Here is a 16713-nt window from a genome sequence, read left to right as displayed (position 1 = left end):
TCTGCACTCACTCTGCACTCACTGTCACTCTGCACTCACTCTGCACTCACTGTCACTCTGCACTCACTGTCACTCTACTGTCACTCTACTGTCACTCTGCCCTCACTGTCACTCTGCCCTCACTGTCACTCTGCACTCACTGTCACTCTGCACTCACTGTCACTCTGCACTCACTGTCACTCTGCACTCGCTGTCACTCTGCACTCGCTGTCACTCTGCACTCACTGTCACTCTGCTGTCACTCTGCTGTCACTCTGCACTCACTGTCACTCTGCACTCACTGTCACTCTGCACTCACTGTCACTCTGCACTCACTCTACAGTCACTCTGCACTCACTCTACAGTCACTCTACAGTCACTCTGCACTCACTCTACAGTCACTCTACAGTCACTCTACAGTCACTCTACTGTCACTCTACTGTCACTCTGCCCTCACTGTCACTCTGCCCTCACTGTCACTCTGCACTCACTGTCACTCTGCACTCACTGTCACTCTGCACTCACTGTCACTCTGCACTCACTGTCACTCTGCACTCACTGTCACTCTGCACTCACTGTCACTCTGCACTCAGTCACTCTGCACTCAGTCACTCTGCACTCAGTCACTCTGCACTCACTCTGCACTCAGTCACTCTGCACTCACTGTCACTCTGCACTCACTCTACAGTCACTCTGCACTCACTCTACAGTCACTCTACAGTCACTCTGCACTCACTCTACAGTCACTCTACAGTCACTCTACAGTCACTCTGCACTCACTCTACAGTCACTCTACAGTCACTCTACAGTCACTCTACTGTCACTCTACTGTCACTCTGCCCTCACTGTCACTCTGCCCTCACTGTCACTCTGCCCTCACTGTCACTCTGCACTCACTGTCACTCTGCACTCACTGTCACTCTGCACTCACTGTCACTCTGCACTCACTGTCACTCTGCACTCAGTCACTCTGCACTCAGTCACTCTGCACTCACTGTCACTCTGCACTCACTCTACAGTCACTCTGCACTCACTCTACAGTCACTCTACAGTCACTCTACTGTCACTCTACTGTCACTCTGCCCTCGCTGTCACTCTGCCCTCGCTGTCACTCTGCACTCGCTGTCACTCTGCACTCGCTGTCACTCTGCACTCGCTGTCACTCTGCACTCGCTGTCACTCTGCACTCACTGTCACTCTGCTGTCACTCTGCTGTCACTCTGCCCTCGCTGTCACTCTGCACTCACTGTCACTCTGCACTCACTGTCACTCTGCACTCACTGTCACTCTGCACTCACTGTCACTCTGCACTCGCTGTCACTCTGCACTCGCTGTCACTCTGCACTCGCTGTCACTCTGCACTCGCTGTCACTCTGCACTCGCTGTCACTCTGCACTCGCTGTCACTCTGCACTCGCTGTCACTCTGCACTCACTCTGCTGTCACTCTGCACTCACTGTCACTCTGCACTCACTGTCACTCTGCACTCACTGTCACTCTGCACTCACTGTCACTCTGCACTCGCTGTCACTCTGCACTCGCTGTCACTCTGCACTCGCTGTCACTCTGCACTCGCTGTCACTCTGCACTCGCTGTCACTCTGCTGTCACTCTGCTGTCACTCTGCACTCACTGTCACTCTGCACTCACTGTCACTCTGCACTCACTGTCACTCTGCACTCACTGTCACTCTGCACTCACTGTCACTCTGCTGTCACTCAGCACTCACTGTCACTCTGCACTCACTGTCACTCTGCACTCACTGTCACTCTGCACTCACTGTCACTCTGCACTCACTGTCACTCTGCCCTCACTGTCACTCTGCCCTCACTGTCACTCTGCACTCACTGTCACTCTGCACTCACTGTCACTCTGCACTCACTGTCACTCTGCACTCACTGTCACTCTGCACTCGCTGTCACTCTGCACTCGCTGTCACTCTGCACTCGCTGTCACTCTGCACTCACTGTCACTCTGCTGTCACTCTGCTGTCACTCTGCACTCACTGTCACTCTGCACTCACTGTCACTCTGCACTCACTGTCACTCTGCACTCACTGTCACTCTGCACTCACTGTCACTCTGCACTCACTCTACAGTCACTCTGCACTCACTCTACAGTCACTCTACAGTCACTCTGCACTCACTCTACAGTCACTCTACAGTCACTCTACAGTCACTCTACTGTCACTCTACTGTCACTCTGCCCTCACTGTCACTCTGCCCTCACTGTCACTCTGCCCTCACTGTCACTCTGCACTCACTGTCACTCTGCACTCACTGTCACTCTGCACTCACTGTCACTCTGCACTCACTGTCACTCTGCACTCAGTCACTCTGCACTCAGTCACTCTGCACTCAGTCACTCTGCACTCACTCTGCACTCAGTCACTCTGCACTCACTGTCACTCTGCACTCACTCTACAGTCACTCTGCACTCACTCTACAGTCACTCTACAGTCACTCTACTGTCACTCTACTGTCACTCTGCCCTCGCTGTCACTCTGCCCTCGCTGTCACTCTGCACTCGCTGTCACTCTGCACTCACTGTCACTCTGCTGTCACTCTGCTGTCACTCTGCCCTCGCTGTCACTCTGCACTCACTGTCACTCTGCACTCACTGTCACTCTGCACTCACTGTCACTCTGCACTCGCTGTCACTCTGCACTCGCTGTCACTCTGCACTCGCTGTCACTCTGCACTCGCTGTCACTCTGCACTCACTCTGCTGTCACTCTGCACTCACTGTCACTCTGCACTCACTGTCACTCTGCACTCACTGTCACTCTGCACTCACTGTCACTCTGCACTCACTGTCACTCTGCACTCGCTGTCACTCTGCACTCGCTGTCACTCTGCACTCGCTGTCACTCTGCACTCGCTGTCACTCTGCACTCGCTGTCACTCTGCTGTCACTCTGCTGTCACTCTGCACTCACTGTCACTCTGCACTCACTGTCACTCTGCACTCACTGTCACTCTGCACTCACTGTCACTCTGCACTCACTGTCACTCTGCTGTCACTCAGCACTCACTGTCACTCTGCACTCACTGTCACTCTGCACTCACTGTCACTCTGCACTCACTGTCACTCTGCACTCACTGTCACTCTGCACTCACTGTCACTCTGCACTCACTCTGCACTCACTGTCACTCTGCACTCACTGTCACTCTGCACTCACTGTCACTCTGCACTCACTGTCACTCTGCACTCACTGTCACTCTTCACTCACTGTCACTCTGCTGTCACTCTGCACTCACTGTCACTCTGCACTCACTGTCACTCTGCACTCACTGTCACTCTGCTGTCACTGTCACTCTGCTGTCACTCTGCACTTGCTGTCACTCTGCACTCGCTGTCACTCTGCACTCGCTGTCACTCTGCACTCGCTGTCACTCTGCACTCACTGTCACTCTGCACTCACTCTGCACTCACTGTCACTCTGCACTCACTGTCACTCTGCACTCACTGTCACTCTGCACTCAGTCTGCACTCACTGTCACTCTGCACTCAGTCTGCACTCACTGCCACTCTGCACTCTCAATCTGCACTCTCAAACTGCACTCTCAATCTGCACTCTCAAACTGCACTCTCCACTCTCAATCTGCACTCTGCACTCTCAAACTGCACTCTCAAACTGCAATCTGCACTCTGCACTCTGATTCTGCACTCTCAATCTACACTATCAATCTGCACTCTCAATCTGCACTCTCAAGTCTCATACTGCACTCTCAAACTGCACTCTCAAACTGCACTCTCAACTCTCATACTGCACTCTCAAACTACACTCTCAAACTGCACTCTCAAACTGCACTCTCAAACTGCACTCTCAAACTGCACTCTCAAACTGCACTCTCAATCTGCACTCTCAAACTGCACTCTCCACTCTCAAACTGCACTCTGCACTCTCAAACTGCACTCTCAAACTGCACTCTCAAACTGCAATCTGCACTCTGATTCTGCACTCTCAATCTGCACTATCAATCTGCACTCTCAATCTGCACTCTCAAGTCTCATACTGCACTCTCAAACTGCACTCTCAAACTGCACTCTCAATCTGCACTCTCTATCTGCACTCTCAATCTGCACTCTCTATCTGCACTCTCTATCTGCACTCTCTATCTGCACTCTCCACTCTCAAACTGCACTCTGCACTCTCAAACTGCACTCTCAAACTGCACTCTCAATCTGCACTCTCAATCTGCACTCTCAATCTGCACTCTCAATCTGCACTCTCAATCTGCACTCTCAACTCTCATACTGCACTCTCAAACTACACTCTCAAACTGCACTCTCACACTGCACTCTCAATCTGCACTCTCAATCTGCACTCCCCACTCTCAATCTGCACTCTGCACTCTCAAACTGCACTCTGATTCTGCACTCTGATTCTGCACTCTGATTCTGCACTCTGCACTGCCCGTAGTCCCATCACACGCAGGCGGCTATGCCCGAAAACAAATGGAAGCGCACTAGCTGGTAAAACAGTCCTGAGGGTTAATGCTCCTGCTGCTGAGGTATGGGTGTAGCCTGCAGGTCTCACGGAAGAATCCAATGGACAAACCTAGGTGAGCGACTGTACATTCTCTAAGCTCCGTGTTTAATTTGCAGATCACACCCTCGTATCCGGGTAAGATAGCTCAGTTGGTTAATGTTGCTGCAATCTTTGTATATTCACGAGGCAACAGGGTTGAACGCTGGTCGAGTACATCAGTGAGTTAATGGTTCTTCAGCCAGTGTCTCCTTCTGCCCATGGTTACGAGGAGCCAAAACAGGGGCCAGGCCCACCCAAATGTGAACTTTGGCCCACCCAATCACGGCAGAAGAGGCCACGGAGAAGGCACCTGTTAAGTGCTCCATCAATCTCAACGTCAGCATGTCGAAATGTTGTTTTCACCGTCTTTAAAATTGAAAATGGGTTTTGGGGTTAGAGGTGAGAGAGGAAACAAGTTAACAGGGACAGCCAAGCTCAGGCTCTGGCTTGGCTCTTAGAGCCATGCACAATCCGAGCCCTGAAAATGTTTGCTATGTAAAACATATAACAAACATCATGTAATTTGTTATTTATGGTGTAGTTTTCTCAACTATTGGGTGAAACCTGACGATTTTATATCTCTGCAACTGTAATGTTAATTGTGCTTATATAGAGCTTCATGCCTCTGACGCGTCGCCAAAGCGCTTTACCGAACGGGTACCATCTGTGAGGAAGTGCTTGATCGCAATAATTTGCAGAGGTCTTGTGGGAAGAGTTTAGTGTCACTCATGAGTGACTGACCAGAGTGGCCCTCTTATTCTGTCTGTTCAGTAGTGGAGAGAAGAGAGTGAGTGATAGCGGACACATGGTTTAACATTAGTTGGTTTCTAACACACACACGCCCGCTTGTAAGTATGTTAAGTTGCATGTGGCTGCTTTGAAACGGGCATCTTTTACCCAATTCGAAGCGCTCCATGGTGCATCTAGCCAGCTCCTAGGCACTCTTTATTGCATCTGTCCTGTTTCGCCGATACAGATGAGGGAGGGGGCCTGTCTCAGCGCCGGATGAGTGAGGCTAATGAAGCCCTTTCCCGGCCTGGCATGCAGCAGCTGCGCGCTGAGCGCTGCTGAATGGTGAACGCGCCCGGCCATCTGGATTCACTTACGGAGGCACCCTGACAGCTCCTAATTATAATTAATGTACTTCTTTGCGCGCACACGAACGAAAAATGCCCAACATGGCGGAGGAAAACTACATTTACCCTATCACTTCAAGCCTATTAAAACGACACCACAACGAAGACGAATCACTGGCCAGATGACAGAACACACTAAGGAATGTGTGGAATTTGTCTCGCCAAAGCCCTAGGAGATACTTTTTTTTTCTCTTCTTTAACATTAGGATCTCGAAACTTCTCCCACTTACGTGGGCGGAGGCCTCGCCCTAAAAAGGAACAAAGTCAGAATATATTTTCCTTCGTTTGAGAACTGGAACTAACTTTCAGTAATTGCTTTCCTTAGCCGAGAAGATTAAATAAAATCTTTTTGAATCAGATGTCTTATTCAGCTGTTCCAGAATCTGTCAGACCCAGGTGTGACCTTTCAACACACCATGTCTTCTTTGACTGAAACTTGTTCACTCTTCAGAGAATTAATTAAAAGGTGAAATCGGGTCAAAAGCCCTGCATATTTCTTTCTCATGCCACTGTTAGGTTTGAAGATGAATAAGTGAAGGCCCAGTTAAAGTACTCCAGTAATGTTCTATGGCCAGAATAAATTAACTCTTCAGCAAACATTAAAACCTGGGGGCAGAATAAATTATGCTTCTAGCAAACATTAAAACTGAAGGCCTTAATGAAACGAACGCTACCTTTTAACATTTAACCTAAATTCTGAAGCATTGTTTAAAAACTAATTAAAGACAGAAAACCAGTCATCCTACTCCAGAAACCCCAGTTCAAGGCCCACTCCAGTCTCTTAACAGTGAGTTAATAGAAAGAAAGAGAAACCCAAATAATACGTAAATTAGGAATACAGAAATAAATACTTACCTTTTCTTTCTTACATTAAGGAATAGCAGGATCAAGTGCAGATTGTACCTAAGAACAAAAAGAAAAGAGATTTGAGTGAAGACTTCTCATACAACCTAGTAAACAATACATGAGAAGTAGAAGTAAGCTTCAGTAAACATTCTGATAAGATAAGTTATTTATACACCATAGAAAAACAGTAAGTTAAAAGGCACAGTAAATAAAGGTTTTTTACATGTTAATGTTGCAGTCCTGTAAGAAGAAGAAGAAGACGTAGCTGAACAGGCAGAATATTGGAGCAGTCTCTTCTCTGTCCCAACCCCTTTTCCCCCTTAGAACTTACCTGCAATGGAATACAAAAGGACCTACAAGGGTTGGTTCTGAGAAGGGTAGTGGGATCTAGCGTCATTCTGCTCCTGTGTGGTTCAGACAGCATTAAGTATTTAGACCCCGACACCCTCAGTGCCTTTTGTAGCTAGTCCTTCCTAATGAGGCCTCTGACTTGGACTTTTAGGCTCTTGAAAATGGATTTCAATTCCCTAACATTGTAGAGTTCCAACCTATCCTCCTCAATGGCAATTTCCAGGGATGAAACGGATGATGCTCTTGATTCCGGCATGACAAAGTAGCAAGTTCAAACTGGCAAGATCAAAAAATAGGCCAAAAAGAAAGGGCATGGCCTACCTTTCACACGCACTGCACCCTGCCCACAGGGGTACTTTGGGCCTACCTCAGGGATGTCTGACATGTAAGAAAAGGGAAGGTTAGGGTCTGGCCAGTGTGTGCACGGGCCAAGTCGACATGACAGTTACAAACTGCGTGCAGGCTCTGCAATGGCAGGTCTGAGGTACCTTTACGGGTCTACTCACTGGGGTGGCACAATCCGTGCTGCAGGCCCATGCGTAGCATTTGATTCCAAGGCTCTGGCACACTCAGTGCACTTTACTAGGGGCTGACAAGAAAACCAAACAGCCAATAATGGAAACACCAATCCATAACATACTTTACCGCAGGAGCACTTGCACTTTACCAGTGATTAGCAGTGGGCAAAGTGCGCAGAAACACTACGCCAGCAAAAGCAAAGCCAAAACCGGAAGGGCAGAAAGCAAAGTCTCAGAGGAAACATGCCAAAAGATGCCAAGTCTAACACCTCACAATATCCCCAGTCCTTAGACATGGAAGTGGTTCTCTCCCGGTTAACACTAGAATGTCTTATGAAGTCTTATGACTTTGTGGTGTGCCATATTTCACTTTATTTTCGTATATAAATGCTTTTTCATAAAAGCAAGTACTACTAGCTCCGCTCTCCTTAATTCACCTATACCCCACGAGGGGGTAGCTAATTTACCTGCCTTCCCCTCCTTGTCGCAGGAGCACACGTAGGGCCGGACTGGACATAGCGGGCACCAGGCATTTCTCCGGTGGGCCACCAGGGTTAGGGGCCGGTTGTGGACCCCAATTTTGTTATAGGGCAATATCGGCTGCTGTTACGTAATCGTCCGAAACCGTCCCTGAAAAATAGCCCGGCCGCATACCCAACACCTGGGGGAGGGGTGGGGGGGGGGGGCATCGGATCACTTTGCCATGGCCCGTTTTGGGTCCCAGTCCGGCCCTGAGCACACGGATTGCCTTCTAGGGGGAATCACCTCCAGATCCCCTCTGGAATCTTGCCCCTTGAAGATCATGAAATTTGGTAGGGAGATGATTGTCGCTCACCTTACCTCCATGCTCAGTGCAGCTATCTTATCGGGACAGTACCTTCTCACTTGGAAAACTGTGGTGGTCAAACTATTATTAAAAAAGGCCACTTTATATCCCCCTGAATTAAAAAACTATCAACCTTTCTCTCTGTGGCCAGTCCCTCCAAACATCTTGGAGAAGCATCTACATTTCGCGCCAGGATACTTGCTAGTAACAGAGCGCGTTATAAAATTCGTTATAACATAACATAACATAACATTTCCATCTCAGCTCCTACTTGGACCAACATCATTTGCTTGATGGCTCTCAGCATGGTTGTAGGAGTGGCCATAGCCTGGAGACTGCCTCAACCTCTGCAGTAAACAACATCTGCATTCAAGTTGATGCTGGGTACACCTCTCTACTAATTCTCCTTGACTTAACTGTGGCCTTTGATACCATATCACCCACGAGGTTGGTTGGCCGTCTCAAACTGATTGAGGTCACAGGCTCTGCTCTGATGCTTCTGTCCTCTTTTCTCACTCATCGGTCACAAAAAGTAAAATTGGATCAATTCTACTCTGATGCCACTCACACTTTCTGCGGAGTCCCACATGGTTCCTCATTGAGCCCAACCAGTTCAGTTCATTTAGTCTTTATTTCGAATAAAATTCATAAAAGACCACAGAATAAAAACATTTGCAAAGTATCAACATTTTTACATTTTACATTGGAACCCCAGCTATAAAAAGAATTTACCCTCTAAGCAACATACAAACATTAAAAACAGGTTAATCAAAACAGGGTTACAAGTTCTTTGCGCCTATCAGCCACACCCACACCAGAAATTTGGCAACACAGATCACAGATTTTTCAGTACGCATGTCACGTAATTTCAACAGGGCTGTACGATTACCCACACAATGTAAGGTTTTACAAATTGGTTTCAACCATTTTAGTCGGGGCAATCGATATGCTGGGCAAGCAAAAAACAGATGGCCAATACTTTCGACCTGGTCGGGGCAATAAGGGCATTTGGCAGTTGAGGTCTTAGCCCATTTTGCAGTAAAGGAATTGATCGGCAAAGTACCCACCCGAAACTGATGATACAGCTTACGGTCGAGGGTTTTGCAAATCAAATCCCAATAGGGCTCAAGGGATGGTGTTAACTTGTGTGTTAAAAACACTCCCGTTAAGCTATTTTCTGATGATAGTGAGACCAGTGCAGATTTCTTTGCAGCCCAAAATAACTCTTTAAATTCCACTTTGGAAGGGAACCTAGAACATTCGGGATGTGACCATAATTTGGAGAGGCCCATGGAGTGCAAAAGTTGTTTGACCTCCCGTAGCCAAGGGATTTTCTGGGCACCCCACAATGATCTAATCTCACACAATTCATGAGCAAAAAGACTAAGCTCTTGGGTCGTCCAAAGGCGTCGCCAAAGAGCAACAAGACAATACTGTGCCATCTCATCCAGGGGTCTGCAGCCTTAGTCCAAGAGCAATGGTTTTATGGGTGTCGATTGCGGGAGCCCAACTAAGTTCCGAAAGAACCTGTTCTGAGCTATGGTTAGCGCTGACAAGCCTTTGTAGCCCCATATGTCCGCGCCATACAGGGTAGCTGCATTAACCTTGGCCTCATAGATTTTTAACGCTGGTGTAATGCGTTTGGTCAAGGTCTTTTTTTGTTCCTTTAGCAAGCATCCTGTAAGGCGAACAAATTTCAAAATTAAAACCTCCAACTGGGGATTCCAAGTAAGTTGATGGTCAAGAGTCACGCCCAAATAGGTCATGACTTTGACCTGTTCAATTGGGACACCTCCTAATAAAAATGAACTTTTGATTTGTTTATTTTTATTAAAAACCATAAATTTAGTTTTTTCAGCATTTATCTGAATGTCATTTTCTGTGCAAAATTCTGCAAATCTGTTTAAAGCTGCTTGTAGGCCACTCCGGGTCTTAGAAAGGAGCAGGGTATCATCGGCGAATATTAGCATGGGGTACTTTGACCCCCCCAGGGTGGGAGCGTCAGTTTGTCTTTCACTAAAGAAAGCAACCACCCGATTAATAAACAGGAGAAACAGGGTGGGTGCCAACACGCAACCCTGCCGGACCCCACGTTCGACAGGGAAGTTAGCGGTCACCTGGCCCTGTTTCCCCCATCTTACACGGGCAAAGTTATCCTCATGTAAGCGCCTAACCAGCTCTAATAGTTCAGGTGGAAGGCCCATAAGTCTAAGGGCATCCCAAAGCTTAGCCCTGGGAACCAAGTCGAAAGCCGACCTGAGATCGACAAAGGCGGCGTAGATGACACCTCCGCCCAAAAGAACCACCTTCCAATACAACATGGTTAGGCGAAACACCTGATCTAGGGTGCTGGTACCTGATCTGAACCCTGCTTGCATGGGGGAGAGTATATTGTTCTGCTCCATCCACCCCTGTATTCTAGCTAGGGCCATTCTTGATACCACTTTCTGAATGGTATCAATCAAACTAATGGGGCGATAGTTTTTCGGTAAAGATCGATCCCCTTTCTTATAGACAGGAAGTATTTCAGCCCCTTTCCAGGATTGTGGTACCCTTGCCCCTGCAGCAATAGAATTTGCCAGAGTTGTTATATAAGGGACCCATAGTTCTAAATTCAATTTAAAAAGGTCTGCTGGAACAGCATCTATACCTGGGGCTTTCCCAGACTGGATTAGGCCTAAGGCATGTTCAGTGTCCGAGGTACAAAAGTTAAGCCTATCCCCATAAATTACTGGTATGTTCCCCACCACGGGCTCATCTGCCAGTTGAACAATATTAGGGTCTTTAAATTGAGAGGAAAAGAATTCCACCCAATCCACGGAGGAAACATAATTTTCCGGTGTAAGTGAGTCAGAACCCCTACCCCACCTGACTAACTCCCAAAACTTAATTTGGTTGGACGATTCACAGGCTTTGAGGAGTTCAAGCCAATATGAATCATCCCATTCCCTTTTGGCTTCCCAAATGATATGTTTGTAGGCCTGTCTCGCTGTCCTAATGTCTGGCGTATGTCTAGATTTAACAGCAGCAATTAAGATACTGTGGGCTTCTCTACAATTTTTATTATACCAACCTTTGGGTTGCTTCACTTTCTGTTTTCTACATGGCCTAGTGAGCAATTCTCTAATGGCCACAAAACATGCCTCATGAAGATCAACAATAATGGGCTTTGCCCTGTCATTAGATGATAATACACTCATCTTATCTCTGGTTTCAAGGACCAGTTCATCTATTTGGCGGACAAGCTCCTGATCAGCTATGACCCTCGGCCATTTAACCCGTCTTCTATTGTCGCTCAAAACTAGGTCTGATGTAATACAGGCTGTTTCTGCCAGGGGGAGCCCTAGACCCGGGACCTTAAATACAAGTGAGAGTGGGTTGTGGTCGCTCTCTGGCCTTGTTTCAATTGACATATCCACTACAACATCCCAGGAGTCAATATTGACCAATATGTAGTCAATGCGACTCGCACTAGACCCATTGTTAAAAGTTGGTTTACCCTCCTTGTCTGATAGGCTACGCCCGTTTACCGCCCGGAACCCCCATTCCAGGCAGAGTCCGAGCCAATGGAGAGCAGCCTCCGTACCCCTGACTCCCTTAGTTATTGCCAGCGGGGGAATGTTCCAGACAATATCATCTTCCATCCCTATATCCTCAACAAAGTTCAGGATGGGTTCAAATGAGCAGTTCAGGTCACCGGCCACTAAAAGGAGCCGGTCATTATTCTGCTCATTTAGGAGGACTTCCAAGTCATTGAGGATGGGTTGTTTTTTACCACCCTGGCAACCTCGGGCATAGATATTAATTAGAACAATATCCTTACAATTCTCCTTGCTTAGAAATAAACAAAGGAGATCGGGGTTCTTCACCAGGATTTCCCTCACGCTGAAACCAAGTGAGTTTTTTATCCATATGGTTAAACCACCCGATGCCCTACCCCTGGGGCCTTGCAATGCAGGTTTATAAAAATTTAGAAAACCTACTCTATACAGGGGGTCAACTGACCAAGTTTCCTGGAAAGCGATGATATCGTGAGTAGTGATGTAGTCAACCCAATCATCGTTAACCAGGCGGCCCCTTAATCCAGCTATGTTCCAAGATGCCATTTTAATTTCATTAACTGGATTACTAAAGCTAGGAGTCTCAGTGTGTCCTAGAACTCCTAACTCAGCCGAGATTCGATCACAAACAATGTCCGGTGTTAAACGTGGGCCTGAAGGCAACATGGGACATGTCGTACTAGGTGGTGCCTGGGTGGGCGGAATAAGATCTACAGGATGTTTTAAATCATCCACCCCCCCTGTCAATCGACCTCATCCAAGCAGCCAAACATGTTTGATGTAAAAACACCTTGCCACCTGGTGCTCTGGGTGGGCCCACCATTTCCAAATCCTCTATGCCTGGGCTTTTGAATTGTCGTCCAAGACCCTCCCAAGCCAACCTGCCGTTGAGGAGGATAGAAAAAAGTGAGGGGTCTAACAACGACTGAAAGGTCGTCTTCACAAGGGGCCCATGAACAAAGATGCTGTGCTGTATGGGGGTCAGCAAATGACACCACTATACAGTCACCAGTAATGGATTTGTGAGTGCGTCCAACCCATGGTACTCTTCGCACCATTAAGACCTGACTTCTTAGGTGACTAGGTAGCTGTCTATTCTTGTTTAGCCAATGAATGACCTTATTTTTAAGGGACCAGAGGTTCTCTTTTGTTTGTAGGTCGAGAGTAGGTACACCAGCTAATACGACGACATATGAACTGGCCTCTGGTGGTAGATCGATGTAACCACCACGGAAATTCGGTCGGCTAGATTCTAAGAATGGCAGGTTCTTATTAGTCAATTGATTAGGCTGTTGTACAACAGATTGTGGCCTGGGTTTAAAACGTGTTACGTTCTGTTGTGAGCTGGTTTGAGCCCTAGCATTAGATGGTGTTATATTTTTGGCTGGGCAAGCTTGTTGTCTGGGTTTGGGTGGTATTGAGTCCTGGGGCAGGGGACAAACACTAAGGTTGGGAGAAGTAATAGCACTATCCCGAACTATTGTGCGAGGTTTTGGTACAGGTTTAGATCTTGGGGGTGGGGGGGCCGGGGGATCTGACTCTAATGGCTGGGAAATTGAACCCTCATCCTGTGAAAGCCTAGCTTCCATTTGCTTAAGACTAAAGCTAGCCAGTGTAACTATAGTCCTATCCATTTCTAGCAAATGGTTTTCCATACGGGAAAGTCTAAGTTCCAGGGGGGCGAGTAACTTTTTAAGTGTGTCCCAAACAGTTTGTAAGAATTCCTCGTCCCTCCTCCTGTCCCCCTCTACCCCGCTCAATCTACCCACATTTGGCCCTTCTTTATTCTTATCCTGGAAAATTTCTACTGAGGGAACAAACTCAACACCACTTAGAACAGGGCTGATGTCACAGCCTGGTAAAGCTGAGGTAGTTTTATCTTTTACTTCCCTGAGCCCAGATGTACCCAATGGTCGTCGACTATTAAAAAACTGGGAACGGGCAATCTTTGCCTTTTTACGAGCAAAGATCGACCTTGCCAGACTTTTTTTCCGCTGTAGGGCAACTTTTCTAGCATTAGCAGCGCTCTTGGGCATGACAATTTTTACTGGTGATCTTTTCCCAGCCACATAAGTAGGCGGTGCGGGCTCCTCCAAAAGGGTTGGGATAGAGTCCTTAACTTCATTAGGTGGAGATATAGGTGGCGGGTGGTGTATATCAGCCACTGTAAGCAAGGGGCGAGGACCAGATGTGCGCTCGGGGGTTAGCGCTAAGGCCAGTTTTCCCAGGGATGATTTCTTGGAAGAAGCGATGTCTAGAGACAATTTACGTGCAGCATCTAGTTCAAGGGAAACCCTGTGCTGCATTTTATTTATTTCCGCATCAATGGCCAAATTGGTCTTTGTGAGGAAGTCATCCAGGGTCCCACTAGGTTTTTTAAGACCCATGGCAGTTTTGCTACGACTGCCCCGTGAACACATCATGAAAACAACAGGGAACAAGGGCACAGGAAAAATTTAACACAAATAAAACAAAGCTGATAAGACCCAAGGGGGATGGCCCAGCCCAGACCTCTAAGACCTCGAACGGCCTCAAACGGCCCGCTCTTAGCCCGGTCTTCGCCCCGGGCTGCGTCCCGGGCTGCGTCCCGCGCTGCGGGAGACAAACACTGTTTATAGTAATTGGTAAAGGGCGGGGGGCGGAGCTACAGGGAGAGCGGACCGGAAGGTGGACTCGGTCTCGCAGGGACACCTGGGTCAGGTAGTCCCTGCACCCTCGCAGCCCTGTAGCCTTGCTGGTCCCTCTGTCCAATACAAAGTGCCCCCACAACAACAGGCAGAGTCGGTGCAAAACGAAGCGGCACCCGCGGAGCGGGTGCGGCGAGCTTCTCCTTCAAGGCGGCAGGTGAGCGCGAGTCCAACAGAGCGCTAGCAGTAAAACTGTGTCCCAAGGGTCAAGGGCTGCTCCAGGTGATTTTAACAGCGCACCGATGGGCGGGGGGCGGAGCTACAGGGAGAGCGGACCGGAAGGTGGACTCGGTCTCGCAGGGACACCTGGGTCAGGTAGTCCCTGCACGCTCGCAGCCCTGTAGCCTTGCTGGTCCCTCTGTCCAATACAAAGTGCCCCCACAACAACAGGCAGAGTCGGTGCAAAACGAAGCGGCACCCGCGGAGCGGGTGCGGCGAGCTTCTCCTTCAAGGCGGCAGGTGAGCGCGAGTCCAACAGAGCGCTAGCAGTAAAACGGTGTCCCAAGGGTCAAGGGCTGCTCCAGGTGATTTTAACAGCGCACCGATGGGCGGGGGGCGGAGCTACAGGGAGAGCGGACCGGAAGGTGGACTCGGTCTCGCAGGGACACCTGGGTCAGGTAGTCCCTGCACGCTCGCAGCCCTGTAGCCTTGCTGGTCCCTCTGTCCAATACAAAGTGCCCCCACAACAACAGGCAGAGTCGGTGCAAAACGAAGCGGCACCCGCGGAGCGGGTGCGGCGAGCTTCTCCTTCAAGGCGGCAGGTGAGCGCGAGTCCAACAGAGCGCTAGCAGTAAAACGGTGTCATTGAGCCCAACCTTGTTTAACATCTATGTCGCCCCTTTGGCCAAGGTTATTAGATCTTTTGGGCTGGAGGCTCTGTCCTATGTGGATAACACACAAATTATTGTGTCAATTACCAATAGAATAGAGGCGTCCTCAGCAAATTTTAAAAACTGCATGAGGGTTGTGGCCTCCTGGATGGTAGATAACTACCTTCAACTCAATGGTGACAAGGCAGAAGTCTTGACTTTTGGTAGTCAACAATCTATATGGTCCCATCCTAGGTGGCCTGAAATGCTCGGTACATGCTTGGTGTCATAGTTGACATCTCTCTTTCTTTTGACCCCCAGATCAACAAAACGGTCTCCACTTGTTTTGGCATCATCAGGATCTTGAGGAAGATCTTTCCATGTCTTCCTTTTTCCTCTTGAAAGCAGGCAGCTGTCGCTCTGGTCCTGTCCAGTTTGGATTATTGTAATGCCCTCTTTTTGGACATCAATAAGAGATCCATTCACAAACTGCAGCTAGTACAGAATACAGCGCCCAGACTTGTGATTGATCTTTCAAAATTCCACCCTGCTCCGGCATCTATCCTCAAGTTGCACTGGCTTCCTTTAGGCTAGAGAATGTTGTACAAGGCTCTTTGCCTTGTCCACAAGGCTCTTCATAACTCAGGCTCCGAAAGCATTAAAAGGCTCTTTCAACGGTATGTCCCTACAATACAACTATGGTCTGCCAGTAAAAACTGGCTGGTAGTTCTAGATTCAGTTGAGCCAGATTGGGGTTGGGAGGGGGAGTATTTTCTGTTGCTGCATCTAAGTTTTGGAATACTCTTTGGATATCAATTTCTGGACAAGACTCTCATTCTCCGTTCCGTAAGGCCCTAAAAACATGGCTCTTCACTATTTAATTAAGTTCCCTTCTGTCCTTCCTGCGACCGCTGGCTCTATCCGCAGCACCTTGACACCATTGGGCAAAGTTTAGGCATTATTAGACTAATATTCATTCATTCATAAAAAAAGTAACTGGCTGGAGATTCATTTATTGTGGCTGCAGAGTGTATTTTTAGTCTTGTGCCCTGTAAACCTCGCATCTACCTCCCCCTAAGAAGACTTGGACGGCCTGACCCACACTGCCAATGACAGTCAAATGCTGATAGGATAGTACTTGGCCCAGTTACGTAGTGCCCTTAGTAGGTCAGGCCCTGGTACATCAGGAGTAAAAAGCCTGCCCTGAATACCCACAGTTGGGCGTAGAAGCCCCTGCACATCCTGTGGTCCTATGAAAGGGGTTCTGACACTAGGCTACCTGCAGCACCCCTTCCCAGCTCTCACTGGGCTCCTTCACATAAGGTGGTTTCAAGGAAGCTCTAACAAGCTGGTTACTGAAAAGGAAACTGCCACGGAGAGTTGGCAGTCAGTGAACCCAAGACTGGAACTCAGAGGTCCCTCTTGGCCTCCACTAGTGTGGAAACCTCGCAGTGATTAGTGCAAAGTCTAG

At 48.4% G+C, this 16713-nt stretch overlaps 1 protein-coding gene across 19 annotated transcripts in view; it reads right to left on the bottom strand.

Moving 5' to 3' along the window:
- The window catches only part of LOC144821568 (E3 ubiquitin-protein ligase TRIM39-like), a 1056022-nt gene that overhangs the window by 333337 nt on the left and 705972 nt on the right, over nucleotides 1-16713 (bottom strand). For all 19 annotated transcript variants that reach the window (XM_078678759.1, XM_078678756.1, XM_078678763.1 and 16 more), the window contains one exon: nucleotides 6501-6548. The gene's annotated coding sequence lies outside the window, so the exon portion shown is untranslated. The remainder of the gene's footprint in view (nucleotides 1-6500; nucleotides 6549-16713) is intronic.

Source organism: Lissotriton helveticus, chromosome 2_2 (assembly GCF_964261635.1).
Source record: "Lissotriton helveticus chromosome 2_2, aLisHel1.1, whole genome shotgun sequence".
In the NCBI taxonomy this organism is placed as follows: domain Eukaryota; kingdom Metazoa; phylum Chordata; class Amphibia; order Caudata; family Salamandridae; genus Lissotriton; species Lissotriton helveticus.
This window is presented reverse-complemented; position numbering and strand designations above follow the sequence as displayed.